General features: G+C 35.7%; 1 long non-coding RNA gene across 1 annotated transcript; it reads right to left on the bottom strand.

Annotated features, from left to right (window-relative positions):
* Nucleotides 1–1826: 1826 nt before the first annotated feature.
* Nucleotides 1827–4915, bottom strand: LOC149615305 (uncharacterized). The gene is made up of 3 exons (XR_016376170.1): nt 4331–4915; nt 2618–3600; nt 1827–2523 (listed from the first exon to the last, which is right to left on the bottom strand). It is a non-coding gene; the product is annotated as an uncharacterized LOC149615305 (long non-coding RNA).
* Between the last annotated feature and the right edge of the window lie 2465 nt (nt 4916–7380).

Raw genomic sequence — 7380 nt, 5'->3', positions numbered from 1 at the left:
CTGGTATATTTCTGGTCAACCCCCATCGGGAATTAATTAATAATGCCGATTCTATGGCATGAGGGAATCGGAAATTAAATAATAATGCCGATTCTATGGTATGAGGGAATACGCGATGAAATAATGGCTAAAATCAACCCCGGTTTCAACATTAAAATAAATTAATAAACAATTAAGACTGAAGTTGCAGATATTAATCAAAAATGTCTTGATTAGAATCAAGACTTAAAAAAGTATCGATAAGACTGAGGTTATCACTTGACTTAAGGTTCAGATATTAATTTTTCTTTTTAATTGAAACTTAAAGGCATGCTTAAGAAAAACAACGTTCCATTACCGTTTTCCGTTGGAATAACTTATTTTACAGGTAATCAATTTCAAAAATTTACTTCTCTCGGGTTTTCGGGCACAATTCCATTCCCCCAAAACATTTTATCATTACATTAATTACTTTTGAGAGATAACGTGTCAAAATAAGCTTTAAAACAATAGAAAACTGAATGAGCGGTCTGTTTAGCCAAGGCATTTAGACCCATCTGTCTTACCTCTTTCTTCCTAAAGATTTTAGAGAAATTGGTGGACCGGTATTTGCGGGATGGAATTCTCTCCCATACTCCCCTGTCCACTGCTCAGTTTGCCTATCAGAAAGGCAAATCTACGGAGACGGCGCTCCATGGCATTTTGAACTGCCTTGATAGGGCTATCAAGTTCAAGGAGCTGTCTTTAGCCATCTTCCTTGATATTGAGGGAGCCTTTGATAGGGTCTCTAGTGAAGTTATTCTTCGCGCTGCGGAGCGGTTTGGTATTGACGACACTCTGTGTCGTTGGATACACTCCATGCTCACGAATCGCAGGGTGACGGCGTCTCTTCTCGGGGAATCCCTGGAGATCTCCACCGACCGTGGCTCTCCACAGGGAGGGGTTCTCTCCCCTCTTCTTTGGTGCCTGGTGGTGGATGAGCTGCTGGGTCGACTCGGGGAGGGGGGGGGTGTCACTGCTTTGGCTATGCGGATGACATAGCAGTGATTGTTACGGGGAAGTTCCCTGCAACGATCGCTGCACTGATGAAAACTGCCTTGCATGTTGTTGAGGAATGGTGTAGGGATGTTAACCTCACCGTCAATCCCAACAAGACTGTCCTTATACCGTTTACTCGGAAGAGGACCAATGACCTCTTCAATGATATTAGGCGTAACATTGTTAAATGATTTATAAAATATTACTAACCTAACATAACCTAACAAATCAGTAATGTTTTGGAAAAGGCATATTATTGGAGAAGTCAATGAAGCTAAACATCAATATTTTGGAAAAGGCGTAACATTGTTAAATAAATTACAAAATATTACTAAACTAACCTAACCAAACCTAACCTAACATAACAGTAATGTTTTGGAAAAGGCATATTGTTGGAGAAGTCAACGAAGCTAAATATCAATATTTTGGAAAAGGCGTAACATTGTTAAATGATTTATAAAATATTACTAACCTAACTTAACCAAACCTAACAGTAATGTTTTAGAAAAGGTATATTATTTGAGAAGTCAATGAGGCTAAACATAAATATTTTGGAAAAGGCGTAGCATTGTTAAATTATTTGTAAAATATTACTAACCTAACCTAACCTAAACTAAACCGACCCTAACCTAACCTGTCCTAAATCAACGTCACCCCGTTGCATTGAAATCGATGGGATCTCCTTATCTTACGCAAATCCCAGTGGTTCGAAAACCCGCCGTTCCGCTAGTTTCTTATCTAGTTTGGCGTATTTCGGTTGAATGGGATTTCGGCCCATTGGGATTTCGGTCCATTGGGAGGATACCCTCCGGATTACGTCAACCCTACCAATATTTTTTAAAACTAATTATAAAAAGACGAGTAAACCGAGGGGGAAACCACTTGTGAAATCAGGTGTACAAAATTTTTGAAATCACAATTGAAGTCCATAAATTGTTTTTGAAGTCTCTATAAATCGCAAAGTTTAGTTGAAATCTCGGAAGTCTTAGGAAGTCCCTAGAGAATCCCTTGAAGTCATGCGAAGTCCCTTGGAAATCGCTTGAAGTCAGTCGAAGTCTCTCGGAAGTCTCTTGAAGTCATACGAAATCCCTTTGAAATCTCTTGAAGTCTCTCTGAAGTCAAGAGAAGTCATACGATGTCCCTTTGAAATCTCTTGAAGTCTCTTGGAAATCTCTTGAAGTCTCTTGGAAATCTCTTGAAGTCTCTTGGAAATCTCTTGAAGTCTCTTGGAAATCTCTTGAAGTCTCTTGGAAATCTCTTGAAGTCTCTTGGAAATCTCTTGAAGTCTCTTGGAAATCTCTTGGAAATCTCTTGAAGTCTCTCGGAAATCTCTTGAAGTCTCTTAGAAGTCATACGAAGTCCGTTGGAAATCTCTTGAAGTCAAATGAAGTGGTAGAAAAATCCCTTGAAGTCTATTGAAATTCCGTCTTTCATAAGTGGAAATTTCCTTTTCTTCAAATTTTATTTTCAATAGTCTTGATCAGGGCCGGAAATAAGCACAGGACACTGGAATTTTAAAATGTGCCATAATTTTGTTAAAAACTAAGGGGGTCACTGGACAGTTTGACCAATAAAATTTTGGAAGTTTTGATAGCCTGACCTTGGAGATGTGATACTATTTCTGCACTTTACAGTGGACAATGTCCTATAAATTTTCCAGTCAAACAGGGGGGGGTTGGTCTTGATCCCTCAATTTTCGGCCGTTTTCGTAGGTGCAATGCTACCAGACTCTTGTGCCAGACACTCTTCCCCAGAATTTTTTCCTTTTTGGACTTAATGTCGGCTGCTAATCATTCCGTTTTCAAAGAATATTCGTAAAAACGATATATTTTTGTTTGTGGCGAAGTTTAATTGGCTTAATTTAAACTACTATTAAACTAAATTGGGAACCTTCGAAATACAGCATACAAGCAGCCAATTTAAAAATTGTGTCTTCTAGTTCTCTGAACTATGAATTCGAGTATGAATCAGACGATAATCAGTTTCAAAAACCTGAGGGGTCGGACGTTTTGGAAAAAGTGTACGGGATTTCGAAATCCAATTTGATTTCTTCGGATTTCGTTTGATTTCGTCGGATTTTTTTATTTCAAAATTCGATAAAATCCAACGGATTTTGCAATTTTTCCCGTGATTTCCTCGGATTTTTTCCATGATTTCGGCAGATTTTGGGATATTTCAATTGATTTCGTTGGATTTTGTGATTTCTTTTGAGTTTGGATTTCGTGATTTCTTTTGAGTTTGGATTTCGTGAATTTTGTAATGGATTTCGCGATTTCGTTACTGATTTTGTGATTTCTTTGTTGATTTTGTGGTATCTTTACTGATTTTATGATTTCTCTACTGATTTTGTGATTTCTTTACTGTTTTGTTATTTCTTTATTGATTTCGGATTTTTTTTGAGATTTTTTAAGTTGGATTTCGCGGGTAGCGTACGGGATTTCATGAATGACCGACCCCTTGCAAAAACTACTGCCCAAGCGCTCACTGGCGTGATTGAGTTAGCTATGCCACGACAAAAACTTCTTTCCGTAAATAGCGGCCGATCACGTGATCATATTTTCCCGCGTGAAACGTCGCAGAATTCTTGAGACATCAGTATACTATCCGGGCAAGAATTAATTTACTATAAGAATGCCAAGTTACGCTTCTACTCTTACGCCGGTGTTAGTGGACAAGTAAGCTTGTATCTGCGCCATATAATCAAGAAGGAATTTACTATAAGAAGGCCTAAAAAGGCGTCCGGTGCGCGCGTGGTAGTCGACAATCCCCCCTCATGGGTGGGGGAGGCTGGAAAAGAAGGCGGGACTTAATATTTTATCTTACTCTATGTTTTCCACCATCTATCTCTTTTACCTTCTCGTTAAGCCTTGGTTTGGTTTTTGGAACTCACGAAATCATAAGTATAGTACACTTGATTCGATTTAGAAACAATTATAGAACGAACGATTTTCACGTAGAGACAAGTATTCAAAATCCATTAAGTTAGGTTCAAAACCTTTAACTAACTTGTTAATGGCAATTAAAAACCATTCCCTAACCGTTTCAGCACCGCTGGCAGCCTCCATTTTCTGCTTACTTTGCTAGACGTTTTCTTTCTCTATTCGGAATACGTCAATCGCGTCTGTATGACCTATCCCCGCGGGATCCAATAGGAAAGCGCAGAGCAATGAGGGACATGAAAGGGGTGGGGCTTACTTGTCCACTAACACCGGCGTAAGAGTAGAAGAGTAAAATCTAGTGACTTAGGCATTCTTATAGTAAATTAATTCTTGATATAATTCTGCATAGATAATTGCTTTCGGTTGCTCTGCACCTTAGTACTTAATAGCGAAGTACATAGATATTTTTTAATTATTACAATTTAATGAAGTCTTGAGAAAAAAATAGAAATCGGCTTTAGTCTATAAATTCTATTGAAGTCACTTGAAGTCTTTAAATTATGTTGAAGTCACTAGAAGTCTTTAAATTATGTTGAAGTCACTTGAAGTCTTTACAAATTCTATTGAAGTCACTTGAAGTCTATAAAATGTAATGAAGTCACTTGAAGTCTATAAAATGTAATGAAGTCACTTGAAGTCTCTAAATTATATTGAAGTCACTTGAAGTCTTCATAAATTGTATTGAAGTCACTTGAAGTCTTCATAAATTGTATTGAAGTCACTTGAAGTCTTCATAAATTGTATTGAAGTCACTTGAAGTCTTTATAAATTGTATTGAAGTCACTTGAAGTCTTTATAAATTATATTGAAGTCCCTTGAAGTCTTTATAAATTTTATTGAAGTCATCTGAAATCAAATACAGTTAGTGAAGTCTTTGAAGTCGAATGAAGTCTTTGATAGTTCAATTGAAGTCATTTGAAATCTGAAATCAGGTGTACAAAATTTTCTTAGTGGTTTCCCCCTCGGAGAAAACGAAGAAAATAATTATATTAGCGCAGTTCTTTCAACGTTACCATGCAAGGAAAAAAATCGGCTCGTTTTTGAAATAACTATTTTATTTAAAAAATGAAATATAATTTGAGAAAAAAATTGGTATTTAAAAAATTTATTATTAAAAAAATTGTATTTAGGAAAAAAATTTAGTATTAAAAAATATATAATAAAAAAACTTATGCAATTAAAAAATACACTTGATAAAATATATATATATATATATATATATATATATATATAATATAATTAATTTTCTTTTTTATTGGTAATCCTGTAAATACGGTAATTACAGTAAAAAAACCTAGGGTTAGCCTGGTTAGGATATGTTTCTAGCATAAAACGGAGCAGACTATATACAGAATTCCAAAACAAATGAGAGCTGGAAATTAGCTTTTTAATAATCTTTAGAGGACAGACACTCTAAAGACTATATTTACATAGAATAAATGAATTAAAACTTAAGCCTTGGCCGTAAAGAACGTCGAAAAACTTACTTCAAAAGATATAAAAATCTTTATTAACTGTGATTATTTACCTGAATTACTTTTTTAGACGAAAACTCGACCTGATAACAAAGTTTTTGTTCTTAAGAGTGTTATAGATAATTAGAAAATCCAAAAAAAAGATATTCAAGCTCGGATGAAATACCAAAGTAATTAACTATGGTCCTTGCTGTCGTTTGCTATGAAATTAGGAATTTTCCACATAAATCAAACGTTTGAAATATGCCGGGAGTGTGGCGCACTCCTGTAAGCCAAGCGTCTGGGCGGCAAAGTTTGAGGGAATACGACACATGTCGGCGATCCTACCCTATAGGTGCCGACTGCCCCGTGTCCGCCGGAGGTGACTTGACCCCCACACCCCGTCCGTCACCTCCCAAGTAAACCTCATTTCCTTCCCCTGCTTACACACATACTGAACCCTGAATAATCGCATCCTTGCCGCGGACGTAAGAGCCCACTTCGCATTGAAACCTCAAAAAAAAAAAAAAAAAAAAAAAAACGTTTGAAATATATCAACGTAACTTGTTAGCAAGCAAAAAGGTAGACCGTTATAGTTATCAACGAGAACGAAAATGGAGAAATAAGTTTAAGCGCGCTAAAAGTTTAGTCTGACTTCTGACCCAAAATAAATTTTTGACGTACTTTCTTAATTAGTTAAAGTACAATACTTAGACTTCATTATTTAAAAATCCAAACAGGTTAGTATCTCATTTAATAAATGCTTGTTAGTTTAGAAGTATTCCGAAAACAAACTTTGCTGTAGTTTTTCAGTGTGGCTTGTCACAATTTCCTTAAAAAATTCAAAAATGTTTAATGCTTATTCTATGGGACACTAACCCTAAAAGGTGTGAATTTTCCTTTAACATTACGGAAGGGTATCAAGTCATATCTACAAGGGCCTACCGGCCCTGTAGAATTTCCCAATAGCTTCGTAAGAAATTTAGTATAAATTCCCTCGAACTCAAGATAGGAGATGATCATTATCCGAGAAGGCCTTAAACTTGCAAGATGGAAAATCAAGAAGCTGGCAAAAGGAAGATAGGCGTAACTAATGAACATAAAATTAATGGTAGATTCCTCATTTCGAAAGAGTTGTTCTTAACAATGGGGTTCGTGAACTGCACCCTTGATCCAGAGGTTCGCCTATGTAGGAAGCAATCAGTAAAAGATTTCGCCATTTCTACGAAAACCTGGGAGAAGTTAATGCCTCGTTTACCCATATTAGCAAGCTGGACGGCCGCACACGAAGCCAACAACTTTGAAATCGTGTTAAACGATAACTTCAACGAAAAAACAACGGTTGTGGCATATCATAATAATTGTCACATTAAAGACTTATTAATGAGGATTCTATTGGTTCGAACAGTCTGGAAAAAGCGGCCTTGAATCGAGTTTCGGGTGATGTTAAGGAACATCTTATCCAGATAAGTAACCATGAAATTGTATTATCATAGAGTTTTATAATGATATTTATTCGGGTATTACGAACGAATACCGTGTTTAGATGACCAGCCCGAAAAATTCGAAGCCGTGGTGGGCTACTTCACCAGCTTTATAACGTTGTGGTGAAATTTAACAACGTGGTTCAAGAAGAAAATCTTGAAAACTGCTTTTACAATTATAATTTGTTCTCGGTAATTTTGGATCAAATGAATTATATGATAAAACGGAAATCATATGTAAACTAATTTTTAATTTTAATTTCTATTTACTATTTACTATTTTTTATATAAATTTGGTGTTTAAAATACATTGAAATGAACCGAAAAAAACTGTTAAGATTTTCTAAAGGTATATATGATACTACGCAAGTATACTTTTTTATGTTATCTTTATGCCTTTTCTACTACTGTTTAAGCCTATGAAATAAAACTATAGTTTAGAAAAAGATAAACTTTGAAGGTAAAAAAAATAAGCTTAATTTAAAT

Source organism: Phalangium opilio, unplaced genomic scaffold (genome assembly GCF_054372755.1).
Source record: "Phalangium opilio isolate 3A_F unplaced genomic scaffold, DU_Popi_V2 ptg000225l_1, whole genome shotgun sequence".
NCBI classification, from domain to species: Eukaryota; Metazoa; Arthropoda; class Arachnida; order Opiliones; family Phalangiidae; genus Phalangium; species Phalangium opilio.
Note: the sequence above shows the minus strand (reverse complement) of the source record. Positions and strands in the feature narration are given on the sequence as shown.